The 21931-nt window shown below is 40.7% G+C and overlaps 1 protein-coding gene across 11 annotated transcripts in view; it reads right to left on the reverse strand.

Annotated features, from left to right (window-relative positions):
- The window catches only part of VPS13B (vacuolar protein sorting 13 homolog B), a 357629-nt gene that overhangs the window by 253192 nt on the left and 82506 nt on the right, over positions 1-21931 (reverse strand). The gene's annotated exons all lie outside the window — the stretch shown is intronic.

Raw genomic sequence — 21931 nt, forward strand, 5'->3', positions numbered from 1 at the left:
TACAATTATTATATGCTTAGATCTATACAAATACCTCTTCTACATAAGAATACAGATCTTTATTATACATAAAAACACAGAACGTTGCATTAAATTAATTAGCTGGTCATATTCATATATGCATTAAACTTTGCTTTCATTGTCATATAAAGGCAAGCCAGGCTCCTCTAGCTCCTCTTTTTAATCCTGTAATTTCAAAGTGTTAAAACAAGGTGTTTTTTTAAAAAAAGAAGTCTAAGATTTCACTTAAAACCATTTGGTTCAGTAGCAAAATAAAAATTAAACTTATGCAGCTGAGTTGCACAGCAGGTAACTACACGTGTCATCTTTTTACGGAAACCAAAGTTCAAACTTTGCTTCAGGTCAGAAGTGGAAATCGGTTTGGTGGTCTCTTCTGTCTCCATTTGTACACTCAAGGAGGCTACCACACAGTTTGGCACAACTCAGCGCTTACTGGCAGCTGTTTCTGAAGAGAGACCTAGAACTGCAACGGTGGGGGATGTAACAGGTCACGAGTGCACAACTCTGGCAGTTGCACAGGAAAGCTAACTGAACACCCACCCACATTACATTTGGCTGTATCCATTGCTATTATTTCATAAACGGCAATATTCAGGAAAGCTGCATTAACTCACAGTATCTGGAAAAGTTAGCTTGAGCACCTGTGAGAAAAAGTGAGTTGCAGGGAAGGAAGGGAAATCTCTCTTTTACAAAAGTGGAGATTCCAAACACAGCAGAGCTCTGCTTGTGTAAGATTCTGCTGCCCAATCTTGAGCAATGCCCCCTTCTTTCTGCAGCCCCTTATGACATGGCACAGCAGGTTCCCAGACCCTCTGGACTCGCTTTTTAGGGGGAACAGGAGGTTGCAGTGGTAGGAGAGAGAGACTGATTGCACAGGTAGCCTTCTGCTCATCCACCCACTGAATACTATCCACAAGTTGTGCATTGTCTGAAATAAGGGGTGCAGATCATATTTCGTGTTATGTACCAGGAAAACAAAACAAAAGAAGGTTGTTGAATAGCGTTCACAAATCCAAATGAATGAAATCTGCTTGACCCTTTGAAGTCGTCATGGCTGACTGTTATATTCAAATGATGCACCTTATCATCCATTAACCACATAAAATAATTGCTCTGTTAAGCTGCATGCTGGACAAGAACAGATTCCCTAACCGGAAAGTATGCCTTTTAAAATTTAGATACGAAGTCTCCAGCTGCATACTGCAGAAACCCGTTAGAGAAGCCTACACCCCTCACATTAGCTAAAGTAGGCTGCAGTATTTGCACAGTGTGCAACACTTTTTGCAGTAACACACACCAACTTACTACTTGGTCAACACCACTAATACCAAATGTTGGTTTTCATTTCACATGGCTCTCCAGGCCATATCTTTCCAATTGCTTAATTGGTGTTGCAGCAGATTCATGCACACTAAAGCTGGTGAGTTTGCACCGATTGCTATATAATAAAGGAGTGGGCCTCTTTCCACTATAAACTCTTGTGGCCAGCTGGTATTTAAAAGCTATGGGGCCACATACCGAAAGATGAGAACAGTGCTTTTTCAAGAGAGCCATCCCTGCTGTGGAAAAATAGCATGAGACAATGTAATCAAACACTGTTACAAGGCCCAAGGGAGCAGTTATAAGGCTGCACTACTGTACAGATACCATTTTTATGAATCAAATCCCATTTCAGTAGCAGAGACAAAACAAAATTAGGTGATCAGTTTTTGTTTGCAATTCAATGCTTTCAGAAGGTGGAGGGGACATCATCATGGAAACTAAAACAGTTGTACCTCGAAACTGGAATGGAATCCGTTCCGGAAGTCCATTTGACTTCCGAAACATTCAGAAACCAAGGCGTGGCTTCCAAATGGCTGCAGGAGCTTCCTGCAGTCAAGCGGAAGCCGCATCGGACATTCAGCTTCTGAAAAACGTTCGAAAACCAGATCACTTCCGGGTTTTGATCGTTTGGGAGCCAAAAAATATGTGTACCAGGGCGTTCAGGTTCCGAAGTATGACTGTATTTAGAGCCCATGCGGAGAGACCCAGGTTCAAATTTCCACTTGACCATGAGTGATCAGTCACTATCTCTCAGCCTTGCCTACCTCATAGGGTAGGATAAACTGGGAGAGGTGAGAGAACTATTTGACATTCTTTGAGCTCCTCTGTGGAACAGCAACATACAAATGCCGTAACCAGAATAAAACTTGATCTCAACACCAAGTAGAAGTAAAATGCCCATGTGTGTGTAAAGCTCTGCACACAAAAAACATTCTAAAGCCTCCCAAGGATTGGATAAAAAGCACACAGGAAGCTACCTTATACTGAGTGAGACCAGCGGTTCATTTCGCTCAGTATTATCTAGACTGACTGACAACAGCCTTCCAGGGTTTCAGACTGGGGTTTCTCCAAGCCATTCTGGAGATGCTGTGGACTTCATTTGGGAACTTCTGCAAGCTGAACATGTGTGTTCTACCACTGAGTCAAGTCCCTTTTCTCAATGGAGGATTGGCCATCTAATGTCAAGCATGCCCATATGCTGCTTCCACTGCTCCAGAATCCTCAAGCTCAAGGCTTTACTTGGAATGAATAGCAACCATTTATTTGTACATCAAAAGGGTGCGACTCTTCTGGTGTTCTCAAGGATGGAAGAGGAATCTGCCCTTGCATTTTGTGAATATTCTCCCATGTACAATCACATATATGCTTAGTGATTGGAGGTTGCTTACTTTGTCCCATAAGACTTGATATGACACTGAGAACAAAGTGCACCTCATCTTCCTATCTGTGCTCCAGATCTTGACCATCCCAGCATTTAGGACAGGCATCCCCAAACTCAGCCCTCCAGATGTTTTGGGACTACAACTCCCATCATCCCTAACTAACAGACCAGTGGTCAGGGATGATGGGAATTGTAGTGCCAAAACATCTGGAGGGCTCAGTTCGGGGATTCCTGATCTAGGACCTAACTCAGCCTTCTCAACCCTAGGTCCCCAGATGTTCTTGAAGTACAACTCACATGATCCCTCACCATCAGCCGTACTTGCTATGAATGATGGAAGTCGTAGTCCAACAACATCTAGGGAGCTAAGATTGAGAAAGGCTGACCTAGATGGCCACAACTGGCTTACATGTATGTATAATACAATAGTGCTTTGCTGAATAGAAGTCTGGATTCCCTGAGATGTCTGGGCATGTATTTTAGTCCCTAGTGGAATTAGCATAACAAAACCATAAGATAGTAATAATTATGGGTGGGATTAATCTAATGAGCCCCATCAATGCAAAAACTTCAGCTTGAGCAACACAGCTTTCCCCCTCTCCTTCTCCTCACTCTCCTTCTACAACCCCCAAAATTGATTGTGGAGGATGTCAGGAGATCCCACAGAACACTGCACAGGAGCAGGAGTGGGAGTGGGTGTCATTCCATCTAACAATCTGAAATGCTTGCACCAACATAACGTCTGTCATAGTTCAGTGTTGAATTCCACCCTATGAATTCAATGGAGTATGTTGATACTGAAAATATAAGAGAAAATAGATCAAAGAAGGTCTATAAAAATGAATAATTATAGTGGAGAGTGGATTGCTGAATTTGCAATCAAAAATAACAGAAAAAAATACTGATTTAGTAGCAATACCTAACAACACACCACACCCTGTTACAGCAGTTATAAATTTCTATAATTATTTATGGACTTCTTGGAGAATTGAACACTTTCACAAATTAGAAAGAGTTGGGTCAAAGAAAAGAAATGCAAACCCAGGAATGAGGGCAAGGACACAAATTTAGCTTTCGGAATCCTATATTAAAATGCCCTGCTGGTAGGGTAGGTTTGGTTAGACTCTGTCATCTCTAATACTTTAAAGGATTCTATCATAATAACTTTCGGTCAATCAAAAAGTATGACGTAGCATAGTATCCTCAACAAATGCATCAAGTAAGCTCAGAAATGAGTTGTGATGGGCTCATCTCACTTGCCTGTGAGTTTTTGTTTCTACTTATCACAACTAATAGCCACAAGGGTTCTCCCTGAATCTGTCTTATTCTTTTTCAAAGTCACACAATGAGCTGCATGGCTGGGAGGGGATTTGAACCCTTGTCTCTGAGGTCCTAGCACAACACTCTACCCACTACACCACACTGGCTCTAGTAAGATGTTCATTTAGGAGTGGTGATGTGTCTGTGAACCACATAATAGAAGGGGGGGTGGAAAAGGTTTGCCCCCACTACAGTGCTATGTCCAGTGCTTTGCTTTCCTCCAATGAGGGCAAATGCCCATCTAATTGCTCATACAGGAGAAAATAAATGGGGGAAATAATGGAACAAAGACTAAATATGTCCTTGATATCTCAGAGTATAAGGAAAGGATAGAGTTTTATGCCTCGGCTACGCCTTTGATTGCAACCTACATAGGCAGTCACACAGAAGCCGAACACAGGAGCACTGAGACCCAAAGGAGTCCTTATCTACCTAGTATTGGCCCTTTCATCTGAACAGTCCTGTGCTGTGCTTTTTGTTAATACAGTTAATAGGAAACAGGAACAAACTCCCTCTAATACTGAATTCAGGTTGGCTGTACCTACAACACTGCAGCCAAAATTCTTCCACCCATAAACAAGAGGGAACCCCAAAGTACGCAGACGTAAAGGCATTAAATACATACCCACCCAAAGGGGGAAAGACTCCTCCCCTGCAACCCACACAGAAACACATGATCCTCTGTGGAAGGTAAGGAAAAGAGGAGTGAGCAAATGGTCCAAGATGTGATTTAACAGGGTCATAGCTGCTCTATTACTTCAGCAGCTCTAATTTGGTTAAGACTTCTTCTCTGCCCTTCACCATAAGATCCCACAGCACAACACAACAATATAATATACACTTATGAAAACAAGTAAAACACATACAGATTATCCCTGTTCCTCAGTCATTGGAATGGATGTTAATATAAAGGAGTATCTGAAATCACAAATAGAATTTAATCTAAAAAAAGCTTGAAATGTTTCCGTTTACCCCATCCTATCAGAGATCTATACACCTGCTGATCCGCAGAACTACACAACAGTAGTCTTTTTGGATTTTTGACTTTACTGTCCAAAATGACAGTTCCTTCTATCAAAAGGATATTAACCTTTCATCCCATAAAGCATTAAACAAATGTTTTTGATAGTATTTTTAGCCTCGTTATCTGGTCAGACCACTGGAAGTTAAGTGCCTGTAGAAACCAATAATTTCACCAGAAGTCTTTTTTTTTTTTTTAAGCCTCATATAAAAAGCACCTGCTTAAAGTGAGTAATGGAGTTTTATATTCATTACACTTAGGAACAGTGTATGTAAACTATTCCGTTTTCCTCCCTTGTGGAATATATTTCAGCTTATGTTGCACAGCACATTACCAATGTGTATAAAGACTCTCTGATCAGTGATTTGGACTGCAGACAGCAACCTGTAGGAGTGCATTCCCCCCCCCCCTTTAAATACGGTATCCATTTGATTCACTAAGACAAATTGAAACCATTCTTTATTAGATGATGATCTCACCTTCTCTGCAAACGTATGCAATGCAAGCCTTTGGGCACAGATCACACAGCACACTGTATCATACCCATGGGTGTAAAATGTTCATCTGACACAATTAGCTATTAGAAGAAATAATATCTAAATAAAGTAAATAAATGAAGTAAATACCCCCCCTTTTTTTCTTTCTTTTTTCTTTTTGCAGCTTGGAGAATAGAGAAGCTCACTATTTGCCTCACAAAAGCTCTTTAATTTTTTATCACCTGTTATTAGTTGTTGTTTTTTAAACTCATTTGCAGTGTAATCCCATATGTGTCTACTTTAAAGTAAGACCTAATGAGTTCAATAGGTTTGCTACAAGGTAAATGGGTATAAGATAACCACCTTTGTTGTAAGGTGTGTGGTTTTTTATTTGTATGATGCCGAAAGAATTTATTTTATGAGGTGTCTCATAAATATAATGCACAAATAATTCTTGTTATTTGAAGTTTTGCCTTTGTGTAACATCTGCATGTGCCTATAAGTAGCCCTGTGAGTTACAAAGACTAACTCCGTAACTTGGCAAGAGAATAAGCTATATGACTGTCAGTTGTATCCTTTTCAACAAAGCAATGTAAACTTATTTAGTGATCTCCTTTTTTCTTTCATCTTATCTCCGGTTTCTGTGTAGATTTATTACATTCATTGTTTCCAATTTTAACAAATCACCTAATGGCAGAAAGGAAAATATGTCAACCTTGGAATTATTTGCAGTTGTAGAAATCCCTTTTGTCTGGCTCATGCAAGGCCTGCAATCTGTTTAAAACACAGATTGTCTGTCTTTCGTCTGACAGCCACCAAGCTGCACAAATTACTTTCTGCCAGTTCACCTGTTTGCAGCTGCATCTGTAAGCTAAGAATTCTGAGGCTTGACTTGAGCAAGCACTCTAGGATTGATGACATGTGCTGCTGATAAACCAAGCAATTTGACGAAATTACAGGCCAGCGTTATTGAAAGACATCTGTGCACGAGCCAAGAACGAGAAACTCTCAACTGTATACATGCAACCTGCAGTGGCGGCAAGCTGTTTGAAGTGAAAACCTTCTTAGAAGTGTTGAAGTTGTCACTAAGTAAAATGGCCATCTTTGTAGTATTGCCTCTCACAGGAGGTCCAATATTCTGTTTAAATAACCTATGTTAAATGGATTAATAAAGTATTCTCAATAAAGGAAATAATGCCTAACTGAGTCTAGCATCACAGTCCAACAGAATTTCATTTCACAATTTTTAAACTCGCCATCTATCCTCAGTCTCCTGACTTTAAGTGAGCCCCATGCTGTGCATCAAATACAAATATTTGCTTTCCAAATCTGCCGATAATGAGAAAACAAAATATGCTAAAAGGTGGTTTTTGTTCAAGTAACTATCAAAATAACTAAGACATTGGTTTTCAAGCAGAGTGCTGTGGCACCTTGGGGTGACTTGACAACCGGGAAGCCCCGGGGGAGTGGGGCTGTCCTTTCATTAACTTGCAGACCACATCTTTCTGGATTATCTATCTCTCCGAGAAAAATTCAGGGGAGCCAGCAGCTTAAACTTGCAGCCCATCAGCTTCCCGAAATAAAACAGTGGCAAAAAAGTGGGGAAACACTTTTGCATTTTCTTAAAATCTTCTTCCCCACACACAATCAAAAATCCTCCCAGCTTCAGTAACTAACAATTCCTTAGTTTTACACAAAGGGCTTGAGAAATGCAAGAAAATAGCAAAGCAGCTTGATGGTGTGTGTACCTGGATGTATGTGGGCGCTATAAGTAGGGATTTAAAAATAACTCTGAAAGTGAGCAGTGTCTTCTGTGTTTTTCTCTCCTTCTACCCCCAACATCCGTCTACCCTCTTCTTCACTACCTCTCCCCGCAGGCAACCTTCCTCCTCCTTAACAGTCATCCAGCTTTATGGGGACAGGGAGAATGTTGCAGGAAAGGACCATGTCTGCATGTGTGTCCTGTGCTGTGTGTTTCTAGCTTTCCTTCCCCACAATAATGAAATATTTCTGCTTCTGATCTTAATCTTGTTTTGCCCTCTCCACCCCCCACCCACCATGCACACACTAATTTCAGGAAAGGCAGGCTGGGGCGCCCATGTGGAGTGCACATGCAGAGTGCTCTGCCCTGCAGAGCAGTAGCATTGCTTGAGTTCCCATTGACACATACACTCACATGCACTCACACTCCTCCACATGCAGCTGCTGGGTGACCTTGGGCCAGTCACACTTCTTTGAAGTCTCTCAGCCCCACTCACCTCACAGAGTGTTTGTTGTGGGGGAGGAAGGGAAAAGGAGATTGTTAGCCGCTTTGAGACTCCTTAAAGGGAGTGAAAGGCGGGGTATCAAATCCAAACTCTTCTTCTCTTCTTCTTCACACACTCGCCCAAAATGGCACTGAAAGGGGGCAGGGCCAAATAGGGAAATCCCCACTTATGCATGTCCCTGAGCGGTAGGTGGGGGAAACAGTTGGCGGACAGGTTGTAGATCACAGTAGTGGTTGTAATAAGGGGTAAGTTCCTATAGAAGCTGCCTTTCTCCCTCTTTGCACATCACCAGCCAACAGTTTCCTGTTGAATTCCTGAGAATCCTGTGTTAGCTGAATACTACCCTCTCTATCTGAACAACTCATCAAAGCCACAGTAGACTTAGTTTTCTTGCTTTCCAGACTTGCTTCCCCTTTTTTCAAACTTTGCTCTGATCCTTACTCCCTAGTTTCTGTTTCTGCATAGAAAAATGGTGCACTCTTCTTCTGCTGCTCAATAGAACCTTTTGGGTTGTATATGTACCTTGCCTTCCACTGGAATTCATATGACCTCAAACTTTTAACTCCTCCACTGAAGTCAGAACCTTAGAGCACATGCTCTCAAGATTCAGCATAGAACCATTTACAAGAGGCAAGTCCCCCTGCCCCCATTTAACAAGCCACTTGATATATTTTATCTTCTTTATTGCTATATGCCCTAATCATATATCTAACAAGGATTTGGCTGTTAACATCTACAGAAGCTTGACTAATATTTACTACCTTTACACTTATTTGTTTTAAACACACATTCAAAAGAAATGCGCCAAGTTCTATTCTGTGAAAAATAAAATATATTTAATAAGTTTGATTTACTAAAATAAATGCTAAACGTGTACACAGTGTCTGGTTTTATACATTTCAGTCTGTTACAAATTATACTCCTGAAAACAGGAAGGCAAAGCTTTCAAGTTAAGTAGCAATATACATTTGGCTTTCACATTTCAGAGCCCATAAAATGGATTCAACACAGAGATGAAGTGACCTACAGGAAAAAAGGTTCTGTAATATAGTGGATATGCATACAATAAATCAAAACCTTATCATGATTTGCACCTAATAACTATACATCATTGATAATAACCCCTTTAGGGAACTTTAATGTAGCATTTATCTAAACAAATGCAGTCTATTTTTGTTTCTATTTTTCTACTCACATTCTAAGTTAGAGCCTTTTTAAACATCAGCTTTTATTTTAAAAGACGCTTAAGTCGTGAGAACATTCTTACGTACCACTTCATAACTCTGACACCAAGTATGTATAAAAAGATTAGCCTTTATTTGGTATAAAATCAGTTGGCAGTTTTACATCTGTGCAACGCAACAAAAATACCCCAGCTGGCATCTCAAGCTCTCACACATATGGACTTCAAAACAGAAACTTCCTTATTTGCAGCACTGCCAGGGTAATTTTGTATACTGTGCATACTACAGCTATTTGTCAGGCCCCTGCAGGTGTGCACTGCACATAAACACACAGCTGTAGCCTAGCAAGCCAAGTGTTCCATCAAACGCATAAAGGGAGACCTCAGCAGCTGGATTAATCATCTCTGCAACAGGTCCAGAGAGAACAATATGGGTTAGTATTTTTGGAAAAGCATGGATGGCAAATTTATGATTATGCCGGCCTTACGAAATAACTGCTGGATTGTGTCATTTTTATGCAATGTCTACTTATTAAAGTTTTTGTTTGAATGCTGGAAAAAGAGTGGCTATTTTTTAGTTTGCAATACAAACAATAAGGTAGTTTATATATAAAATAGTTTATTATGTGTAAAATGTTAAAAGGGTTTGACGCTAGAGGTGGTTTTTGACAGATGTTACAATTGTTTGCATTGGCTTTAGCAGGATCATTGGAATCAACTCAAATCAGTATATTGTGAAACTTCCTGTTGGTTATATATTTTATTTTGCCATAATTATACAGCGTTTTCTGCTCTATGGATTTTTAAGATCAACTGAATTAAGAGGTTTGTACATATTTTTGGTGAGCACAAATATTTCGGAGTTCTGAGCCTGACATAAAATTATGGAGAAAATATTTCTCTTGTAAAATGTCATATTAGTATCATGTGTTTATGCAAATTTTTGACAGCTTTGATTTTGGCTTGAATCTGGCAATTACAAAATCACCCAAAAATTTCCAGTGTCCAAGGCCAAAAATTAAGGGTACATTTTAAGGGTAGGCAGCTGAGTCAACAGGTTTCTCCTTAACTGGTGGAATATAGCTTGCTTACCATATGAAGAGAAGGACAGTGAAGTCAGAACAGCTTTAGAATCTGATGTCCTTGATCTCTAACAAATTACCATAATAGGCTATACCATCTCCAGAGAGATGACATAGCGAGACACTGGGTTGCTTCACACATTCAAACTGTCATGAGGCGCCTGTCAAGAAAATATCTGCATGACAATGATGGTTTCATAGGACACCATAACAAGATGCATAGAGATGAGATCCCAAGACAGCATTGATCATGCTTGGCAATGTGAATCTCTCTGTGTGATGGAGCTCAATTGCAAGCATGTTTTAAATATTGTGATCCTTATGTGGAGACTTAAAGGCTTAGTTAATAATATATTAAGCTGTACTGTGAAAACTCTCCAGGCTTTTAACATACTTTACTTTGAAAATATAATTTGAATTTTTTTAAGGGAAATGATTTTTTTTTAAGGGAAATGATTTTACTTAAATGTTTTCTAAGGAGACAACATAAAAGGATGTTGTTGAGCAAGTTCTCTGAATCTTTGCTTTATTCTATCATATAAATTAAGCTACACAGGGGAGGAGTGGGGGGGGGGGTTACTTCTTCAAATGTCCTTCTAAAGATGGAACCTGAACCCACTGTGTCCAGAATAGAAGAAATGTACCAATACAATAATAAAGAGCCAAATTGGTTATTCAGCAATACTGTAATCTTCACTGTGCTCAGTAGAACTAAATCCAAAACACACTTACCAAGAAGTAAACACCACTATGTATCTATCTGTCTATCCATTTATCATTAGACCACCACATTTCTGTAAAGGGTGAGGTCATCTGGGTGAAAGATGTTTCCTTGCGTCTACATAACCTTGTGTTGTTTTCCACCACTCTGAACAAATCTATTAAGAATATGAAAGCCAACCTTCCCCAATCTAAGTCATAAGATCCTTTAAGGGCGTGATGTGTGAAAATGCAAGACAAATGCCCAGCCAGAATGTGTAAGTAGCAGCTTGTTCAGAGCAGGACTGCCCTACAGAGGGCTAAACAGCTGTGGGGCTCACCTTCCTGCCAGAACATACACAGAGGATTATTGAAGCAATGGGGTTAGTGGCCTTTCTTGGAAATAAAAGTTAGCAAGCAAGTCTGCTAGTGAGTCACTATAGTTGGATCCTGCTTTCTGGTATTTCAATCAAATCATTATTTCTACTGAGTAGGAAACATTTTTAGGAATGTGCCCAGCACAAGCGATCCTAGGCTAAGTTAGAGGGGTGTATGGTGATCACAACTACAAATGTTAAGTTATTTACAAGAGCTTTACCTCCCACTTAGTTTTACTGTTCCTCTATAAGGCTAAATGCATTACACAATGAAATACTATTTTATTTGGTGCTGTTATTTGTAACATTTCAGAGCCTATATTTGCTTTCTCTTACATTCAGTCTGCTTAATTATTAATTTTAAAAGATGCAAAACTCAACATTCACAGCTACAATCACTCTCCCAAACTATACTGCTTTCTTACTATTTGCATTTTCAGTTTTTTTCCTGTGTGAGTTTTTGAAACAGTGAAACTTTTTGCTGTGCATTTTCTAACTGCATCAGTGATTTCATCACATACAAATAAATGCTAATTAAAAGAAGGCCCAATAAAGTAACTTGAGATTCTCCACCCACCCCAGTAATTTAGGATTATGTCTGCATTGGCGCTTTTAATACACACTTTAATACAATTGCTCTTCAGAGATCACATTTCATCTGTACAAAATGTGTTCATGAAAATTCAAATTATGGGAGGGGGGACCTGATATTATTTAGTAGACAGAAACTAAAAACATTTCAATAAAATGAATGTGGCAATCAAAGAAAGAACACTGGAAATTACCCCTAAAATTGCAACCTAATAGGCATTTATTACTGTCTGAATAAATTAGAAAGAGGCGATTTAAATTAGTACTGGCATGACAGAAAAGATCAATTTGCCTAAACAGAAATGATACAAAAGGATATAGCGGAAGCCCCATTGTGCCAGCAGAAATAAATTATGCCAACACAACCACAGCAATACATGGAGTGTTTGCTCTACCTGTCTGAATCCCAAAATGGGGTACATATATGGATGGAACAGGGAAGAAGCAGACATGTCAAATCCTATATCCTTTCAGAAGCCAACCACATTCCAAGGACAGCACAATTGCACTGATAATACAGCGGCCTGTCAGACAAAATAGTAAGGAAGGGCATGGTCACATGGCTTGCTAGGTGAGGGGTAAGCCAAAGGGACTAGAGGTTGGGAGCAACAACCTCTTGGGGACCACAGTTTCCCCATTGGAAAGGACTCTAGGACCCTGTCAGAGCCTTTACACCTCCTTCCTGAAGCAAGCACTTACTAGGCTTTGGGAAGAAGGCACGAAGGCACCCCTCTTGGCTCTGAGCCCTGTGAAGGGAAACAGGCTGTGCTGCCCTAAATCCATCTCTGTCACAAAGATATTTCTGAGGAGTGTACACGTGTCAAATGCACGTGTGCATTTGAGCCACTGCGTTCAGGGCTTGCCAGGAACTCTGACAGAATGGGTCACTCTTCCTTGTGCCAGGGACTTAGTCATGCATGCTGGGTTGTGTGTGAGGTGAAATAGAGAGGTGTTGGAGAGCGTGTCTCTATGTCTGTGAGTTGACTAGTTCCTTCCTTGATAGAATGACATGGGGTACTGTCACTCATGAACCCCATAACTGGTGTGGTACAGTGGTTTGTGCCAACACCAAGTGTGGCTGATAATGTTCCTTAACATAGTTTACTGCTGTGGCATTTCTCTCTCTCTCTCTCTCTCTCTCTCTCTCTCTCTCACACACACACACACACACACACACACTGCACTGGAATAGGTGTGCCCCCACAGCTTAAATAGAGCATAGGATTGCTTGATTATCTTATTAGACACAACAGAAGAAATAACAGAAGAAAGGCAGTATGCAAACTTGAGCTAAACAGACCAGACAATTCAGAAAGGGCCCAATGATTCTAGAAACTGGCAGTAGCTATAGAGTCAGAAACGGGCAGGCATATTTTACCCTGTCATGACCGTGCAGGCAAAAAAATGGGAGCATTTTAAAACACAACTTAGCTTTTGCATTTTTTCTTTGAGAACAGGGGTCTGGGAAACATTATAATTAAATATCTCTCTAGTCACCATAACCATAATTACTATAAACAAAGTTAAAATGAAAGCTAAAGTCATAGACGTTTGCAGACCGAAAACTAATGTTCATCAAGACAGCTGGAGAAACAATCTCAAAATATAAGGAGCTCCAGATCCCTCGCAGGCTTCACATATATGGATGTTTCCCCTTCTCCCACAACCTCTCTTTTCCTTTTCCACTTTTTTTTTTTAATACGGGCTATTTTATAGGGTGATTGTAATAGTATACCATGATCATTGCTGATTGCTGTTACAAACAGACCCTTCTAATCCATCTGCTCTCTGCTTCAACAAATGCTTTTTAAAAGCTACTTCATAAAAACATTATTGCTTCATACTCAGAAGACATTAAGTCAAGATTTTGGAAATTCCATTGCCTTGATTATATCAGCAAGTGCAGTACATGTTAGATTTTTCATTAGAGCAAAAGCCTTGAGAACTATTTTCCAGACTTTAGTTAATGTTGCTATGACACATTTCGTCAATGAAAATGGATGAAAAACAGTAGTGCTTTGAAGCAATAGCCAGTAAATGCCACTGTGGTTTACCAAGAGTGGGATGCACAACATATTAGACCACAGTTAATGAAATTAAGCCATGTCTTAAGTTAGCAAAATGTGTGCTCTGTTACTTGTTTGGAACCTACACAACTGCCTAATCTTCAAGAACTCCTTCGCCTCCAGTAAATACTATCTCTTGCATCTCTTCATAATTCAATCAGTGGACTACCACTGTTTTGAGTTTGCATTATTTTAATGCGAAAGAACAATACAAATGGGTTAAGGGGTTTTTTTGTTTCTACAGACTTAGTTTATATATTCATGGATCTGTCTTGAATAGGTTCATGGATGTGGAGGGAAGATCAATGAGATATAAAATGGTTATCTTTTCTTTTCTTTTTTTGAAAATCTGGATACAGATTCTGCTGGATACAGCAGAAACTGGTATGCAGTCTCACATCCAAGTACAGTATATTCTTTCAGCAGACACTGTGACTCAATTTGCACTTATCACTTTGCTGAAAATCTCCAATTGTCTGTTGTCACTAAAAATATATATGAAATGTCCATGTTAATACATTATCTACCAATACTAGTCAGACAGGATGGAATTCAATGCTATGCTCGTACAACCATCCCATCTGCACAAGCATTTCAGCTTGCCAGACAGAACATCCTCCCTCTCCTCCCCCTGAATACAGTACAGACCCCCAGAGTCAATTTTGGGGTGTGCAGGGGGCTTTGTAGGGGAAGCAGACAGCAGAAAGTCCTGTTACACAGGGAAAAGTTATTGACTAGGGCAGGCTTAGGCAAACTCGGCTCTCCAGCTGTTTTGGGACTACAACTCCCATCATCCATGACCACTGGCCCGGTTAGCTAGGAATGATGGGAGTTGGTAGTCCCAAAACAGCTGGAGAGCCGAGTTTGCCTATGCCTGGACTAGGGCTTCCACTAATGGGGCTAGTTAGGGGGCTCTCATCCATAGAATTTCTCATGCATATACTGAAATACCGTATTTTTCCCTCTATAACACGCAGATTTTTTCTCCTAAAAAGGAAGGGGAAATGTCTGTGCGTGTTATGGAGCGAATGTGTGGTCCCTGGAGCCAAAAAATCAGACAAAAAACAAATCGCGCTTCACGGAGAAGGGAAACCTGAAAAGAGGAAGCGACAGCTTTCCTGCATTCTGCCTCAGGGTCTTACTGCCCACCCTTCTCTGTTTCGTTGCTGTGTTTGCTGAAACGGAACAAAGAGCAGGGAAAGCCCCTCCCCTCCAGGCAAGCAGAGTGTCGTTCTTTCTAATTCCTCTCTGTGCTCCGGTGCTGCTGGGGGAGAGGGAGAGAGAGTGGGAGAGGGAGAGGGAGGGGGGAGGGAGAGAGAGAGGGGGGAGAGAGAGGGGGGAGGGAGGGAGGGAGGGAGGAGAGAGAGAGAGAGAGAGAGAGAGAGAAAGAGAGAGAGAGAGAGAGAGAGAGAGAGAGAGAGAGAGAGAGAGAGAGAGAGATGGCTGGCTTGGGGGGAAACCTTTGCCTTTCTTTCCTCCCTCCCCTGCATTCTTAGCCAGCTGCTTCTCTGCACACCCCTCTCATGTCCCTTCTTTGTTTTTCCTTCGCTCCCCACTTAAAATGTGGTTACAAAGCATAGATCAACATGGATCCTCAGGATCTTTGCATTGGGTCACCCCAAATTCACCATCAGATCACATGTCTGTGGCCACAGCATGAAGCACAAAAATGATACATCCACTGTTTCATTCAGAATGTTTTTTCCCTTGTTTTCCTCCTCTAAAAACGAGGTGCGTGTTATGGTCAGGTGCGTGTTATAGAGCGAAAAATATGGTACTTAAAAACTAAGAGATGAACTCTTTGAAACACCTTTAGTTCTAAATTTAGGTACGATTTAAATAACTTTAGTCATAACTATGGTTTTCAGACTTGGTGAAACCTAAAACATGGCTTAAACCTCATTTTCTCTAGCACATTTTTATTTATTTATTTATTTATTCATTCATTCCATTTCTGGCTTCCTATAATATATCGCAAAGGATCAGATTTCCTCATTGCCCAGATCAGCAAGCAACATCACAGAAAATTTTACAGGTGTTCAGGAAATAGTGCTGCTCTTGCCTGTTGGTATGCAAAAGTATGTGTTGAGTATTTGTTTCCACTCCAGTATTATATCAGCAGAATTCATCCAAGAGACAAAAGTGAACACAGTGAATTTAATTAAAGTAACTACCTTATTATAGGCCTCATCTCAAGCTCTCGGGTCTGAACTTAATTTAAGGGTAAATCACACACAGAGAACTACAGTGAGGTGATGTAATTATGTTTCACCTCTGATTATTGTCACCTAAGCCCAACCTATTTTCAGGACTCAAGCACATAGCAGGTCTTGAACTGGTGACATAAATCACTCAGGTGGGAATTTAGCCTGTGTACCACCACCCAATCCCATTTGTGCTGACAAGGACGCTTTCACACACCAACAGACAAGAGCAGCTCAGGAAATATTCCCCAACCTCCTGTAAAAAATTCTAGGATGTTTCCTGATCTGGGCAATGAGAAGATCTGGTCGTGTTAGCTACAGACACTTACTCCCACCACACCTTTGCCCCCTTCCTGACCTCAGCTACACTAGAGGCTGACACTTATTACCTCCATTTCCTAAATCAGCCTTCCCAACCCAGTTGGGTCTGCTGGGAACTATAGTTAAAATTATCTGGAGGGCACTATATTGGGAAATTTTATGCAGAAGCTGGTCTCTTGTATTGCTCTGATACTCCTTGAGCTTGAATGTGAAAGAGTCTCAGATACCCTGACCCTTGCTCTGCCTTATAAACAAGAGCACATTACAGGTGTCCCCCCGCACTTATGCTGTCACACCCCCATAAACAAAAATCACGTAAGTGGGGAGCACTCTCTAAAAAGCCAATAGACACCAGTTTTATCCTGGTCTCACACTCCCTCTTCAACTAGAGTTGAAGCTAGTGGAGGATGAATGGAAAAGCAGTATCAGCTTCTGCGCTACCATGTGTGTCAGCTGCCAGGCAGGAAGCTGAGCAGCTTAAACAAAGCCCCACTGTGCCTCCGGTCTCTTTGGGGCTTCCTCCGCCTTCAATAAAGTCCTCTTTGGGCTCCGGGAAGGGTCTCCTCACGAGGCACGAGAACTCTCTTCCTCTCCATTTCCTGTTTTGAATCTATTTATTTATTTATCTCCCGGCACCATGTGCACATGCAGTCACATGCAAGTCAATCACACGTAAGAGGGGGGGGCCGACGCCAGTATTTCGCTACATAGGTAGGCACAAGGGGAAAAGCTGCAGATTCAGGATTGAGACTTGGTAGACTCCCTTCCTCTTTTAGCACTGGGATCCTGTCACTTGAGACACAGGTCTAAGATATATTTATAAATAAATATATGGGCTGATGTCTTCTATTTTTCCATTCCTAAAGCTGTAGCTGCCAAACAATGTAAACTTTCATGATGCTTTTCTAGTGCAAAGGTACATACATGCCACCCTGGATCATTTAGTGAGTTGAAAAAGAAGTAACAATCTCAATTTTTCTTTCTTTCTTACATTTATATATCACCTTTTCCTCCAAAGAGCTCAAGGTGGTGTACATTTTATCTTCACAACCACCCTGTGATGTAAATTAGGCTGAGAGACTACTACTGGCTCAAGGTCACCCAGTTAAACCTAATCACTGTACCTTTTTTGCTCTTCAGTATACTGGGGGGAGTGAAATTCTTATGATATATAATGCTTTTAATATCTTGCTTTGTAGAAAGAGCCACCAGTTCTCCATTCAAAGGAAGGTCTACAAGATACATTTCAAAGGGAAGCAAAATTGAATCCATTTTATCCTAATTACAATAAATGGAGGAAATGTGTCAAAATCCAATTGCAATTTATCTATGACTATGTACGATAATACCTCTCCCAGCAACAACAAGAGAGACATATAAAGATGGAAGAGATCATTACCCTTAACAAGAAACATTAATATTTCTATTAGCAGAGGTGTTGAATTACATGGGTCTTTAACAGAAGCTGTATTACATTCCAACTGAAAATGCAGCTCAGATCTCACACCCTTATTTCCATAATCATTTTCATATGCCAAGCATACATTAATATGGCATTATCTTCAAAATAAGAAGCAGACATTCTTTTAGAAATTAATTCAATATTGAAATGCATCACACTAAGAGTTTTACCCACATTTCTCTCAGGAACACTTGCAATGAGACCACTACATTCGTAGTATCACTTCCAAGGTCTCCATTCTGTCTGGCAAAAAGAGGCCTACAATTTGTGTGATGCACAACCAGTGTATAACTTTACTATCTTAAAGCATGCAACTGTACCACTTCTTAAAACTAGGGCTGTTTGTATGAACCCATTCACATACAAATTCCTCAAAGCAAAAATACTAAGCAGAATGCTACACATCTAAACTTGCATTTAGAATCCAGTTATCAAGAGCATTTAGTACGGTATGCAGGTTTACTGTGACCCAGGTAGGCAGCGACAAAGTTTAAACACAGTATAGAATCACAGAATGGTAGAGTTAGGACTCCAAGGGTCATCTAGTCTAACCCCCTGCAATGCAGGATGAATCTCAACTAAAGAATCCATGACAGTTGGCCATCTAACCTCTGCTTAAAAACCTCCAATAAATGAGAGTCCACCACCTCCTGAGGGATTCAGTTCCACTGTCAATCATCTCTTACTGTCATAAATTTCTTTCTGATGTTTAGTCGGAATCTCCTTCCTTGTAGCTTGAATCAATTGGTTCAGGTCCTACCTTCTGGAGCAGGAGAAAACAAGCTTGCTCCATCTCCCATGTGACAGCCCTTTAAATATTAGAAGATAGCTATCTTATTTCTTCTCAGTCTCCTCTTTTCCAGGCTAAACATACCCAGCTTCTTCAAGCGTCCTCATAAGGCTTAGTTTCCAGACCCTCGATCATCTTGGTTGCCCTCCTCTGCACATGTTCCAGATTGTCGATATCCTTTGTAAATTGTGGTACCCAGAATGGGACACATTACTCCAGGAGTTGGTATGACTAAGGCAGAATACAGCAGTACTATGACTTCCCTTGATCTGGACACTATATTTCTGTTGATGAAACCTAGAATTGCATTAGCTTTTTTTGCTGCTGCATAACACTGCTGACTCATCTTAAGATTCTTCTCACATGTACCACTGGCAAGCCAGGTGCCCTTCATTTTACATTTTTGTAACTGATTATTCCTGTCAATGTGTAGAACCTTACATTTGTCCCTATTGAAATTCATTTTGTTAGTTTTGGCCTAGTTCTCCAATCTGTTACAGTCATTTGAAGACCCTCAGTTCCTTCATCCAATACATTTATAAAGACATTAAACAATTACAGGCACAGGACAGAACCCTGAAGCACTCCACTTATTACTTTTTTCCAGGATGATGCAGGATTCAGTCAGTCATCCAGCTACAAATACACCAACAGTAACATCATCAAGCCCACATTTTACCAGATTCTCCACAAGAATATGAGGGACTTTGCTTTGTCAAACACCAAACTGACATCAAGATACACTACAGCCACAGCATCCCCCTGATCCATCAGGCATATAATTCTATCAAAAATAGAAATATTACCCTAGAGATTTTGTTTAGGGGAACAACAGTAAGCCCCCAGTACTAAATTACTACTGAGGTCCGATATTAACACCCACAGTGATTATGTGGAAGAGTATGCTCTGTTTGAAGATTTTAACTTGTTGGACACTATGTCCTCTTTGATATACTAATTTGAATGAGACTTATTAGCATCTAAGTGTGAACAGGACTGCAACCATGGAGGCCTAGATCAGCATTTCCCAACCTTGGGCCTCCAGCTGTTTTTGGACTACAACTCCCATAATCCTCAGCTAGCAAGACCAGTGGTCAGGGATGATGGGAATTGTAGTTCGAAAACACCTGGAGGCCCAAGGTTGGGAAACACTGGCTAACACTTATTCCAAATATTTCATCTTTAGGTGACACGTTGATCAATAAGCAACATAAAAATCAAGAGTGTGCAGTTCTTCTAACTTTTCAAAGAAACAGAAAGCAGTTTTGTTAAATAGACCAGAACATATGACAAAAGAATTTAGAGAAAATGTGCTTAAGATATAACAGGCATTGTGTCTATTTTTACAACCTGAGCTATCAGTTTTGTGCCATTATCTTGGTATTTTAAAATGAGCATACCAGGATCTATAAATTAAAAGATATACTATAGACAGCGTTCATAACTCCCATTGTTCTAGGTGCGTTTTGCGACAGGGAATTTCATTAATGCAAGCAGTTTCTGAGCTCTGGGCGCAGTACTGAGCCTAAGATTTCAAATTAAAACTGCCACTTCTGGAAGAAAATGAGGACCTTTTTCTGCCTCCTCACTTCCAGCTACTCTCTGAAGACTGGAAAAGGGACCCTCATGAGAATATTACGGGAGTGGACCATGTGAAAAATGAACATACATTTTTAGTTGCAGTTCATTCATTTACAGCTTTGTATTCTTGCTATTAAAAAAGTGTGCCTAGACACTCCATTGTGGTGCCCACACTGACTGTAGAGAGAAAAGGGGGTGAGGAGGAGGAGGAGGAGGAGGAGATGGGAACAATAGAAAACAGTTGTTGCTGTTCCACCCCAGTGACTACACAGTATGTGGGAAATCTAAATATGCAAGCATTTGAAATAAAAGTTAACCCTGCCATAGGAAATAAAAAATATCAGGGGAAATTAAAAGTGGAAATCAAACAAAGAGAAAAAATCTGTTTGGCTCAACACCCCCAAAACTGACTAAAGTATGCATTACAAAGAAAGCCCCCAGAGCCCCAACAACAGCAGTATGAGAGGTTTAAGCACTGGGGGAGTTAGAGCTGATTAAGAGCTGGGGGAATTACCTTTACTTACACAAATACACTTTATTTACAAATCTATACCACACACCAATTATTACAAAGAGTTCCTATGTTCATTTCATATGCAAGGAAATATGATAATAAATTCTTACATTGAAAGAAAAATAGGGGATTAAGAGAAACATAACAACATTCCCAGCTCATTTCAGAACAGATAGAATTCTTTTCTTTTCTTTTTACAAAGAGCAACAAATGTGCTTCCCAGGTGCAAAATGCCAGGCCATCTGTGAATGGTCTGGGAGAACTTGAATTTGTACTTGGTTGACATCTGTCTGGCTTGAGAGACAATGGAACAGTGCGCCTTTCAGGGTGAAGTCAAACTGTTGGAAGGTTACAGCACCTACAAGAGAGACATGTTTTGTTGCAGCAGGGGCAGATGAAGGCGCCTGGTTGTGCTGCTGCAGATGCACCAGGCTGCCTGTCTCCAGGCACTGCAGTTGCCTGCAAGGTTTCATGATGCCAGCCCTCATGCCACGTTTGCAGATTATCTTTGTAATGCAGAGTTGGTCTGCCAACTGGCCTTGTTCCTGAAGCCAACTTCCTATAAAGCAAGTCATTGGGGATCCTGCCATCTTCCATTCTGTGGACATGAGCAAGCCAGCGTAGACATTGCTGAGATAGGAGTGCAAACATGCTGGGAATGTGGGCTTGGGAGAGCACTTCTTTGTTTGAGACTCTCCTGCCATGTGATGGCCAAAATCCTCCTGACGCAGTGCATTTGGAAGGCATTGAGGTGCTGCTCCTAGCAGTTGTAAGCCTCCCGCAACTCACTTCCATAAAGTAACATGTTTAGCATGCAAGTCTGGTAGATTTCCATCTTGGTATTGGACATTAGCATCACATTTTCCCATACCATTTTGGAGAGGTGAGTCATTGCCGTAGCTGTCTTGCCAATATGCTTATCCAGCTCAGCGTCAATGGAGAGGTTGTTGGTTATGGAGGAACCCAGGCAGACAAAATTGTCTACCATCTCAAGCGTGGTGACCAGCCTGAAGAGGTAGCAACCTTCCACCAGTCTCCAGATTAAGCCTCAACAAAGAACATAGTTGCAATTCAAAGAACCTTGTAACTCAGACCAATTTAATTACAAAACAAGGAACCAAACAGGTAGACAGAACTAAACAGGAGGGTTGCTGTTGCTGCTCCTAACTATCCACTCTCCACTGACAGGAAAAACACTTCGTAGTAAATCCAAGTTGCCACTCTTGGTCAGTGGAACAGGAAGGTGATAAAG

This window comes from Podarcis muralis, chromosome 8 (genome assembly GCF_964188315.1).
Source record: "Podarcis muralis chromosome 8, rPodMur119.hap1.1, whole genome shotgun sequence".
Classification (NCBI taxonomy): domain Eukaryota; kingdom Metazoa; phylum Chordata; class Lepidosauria; order Squamata; family Lacertidae; genus Podarcis; species Podarcis muralis.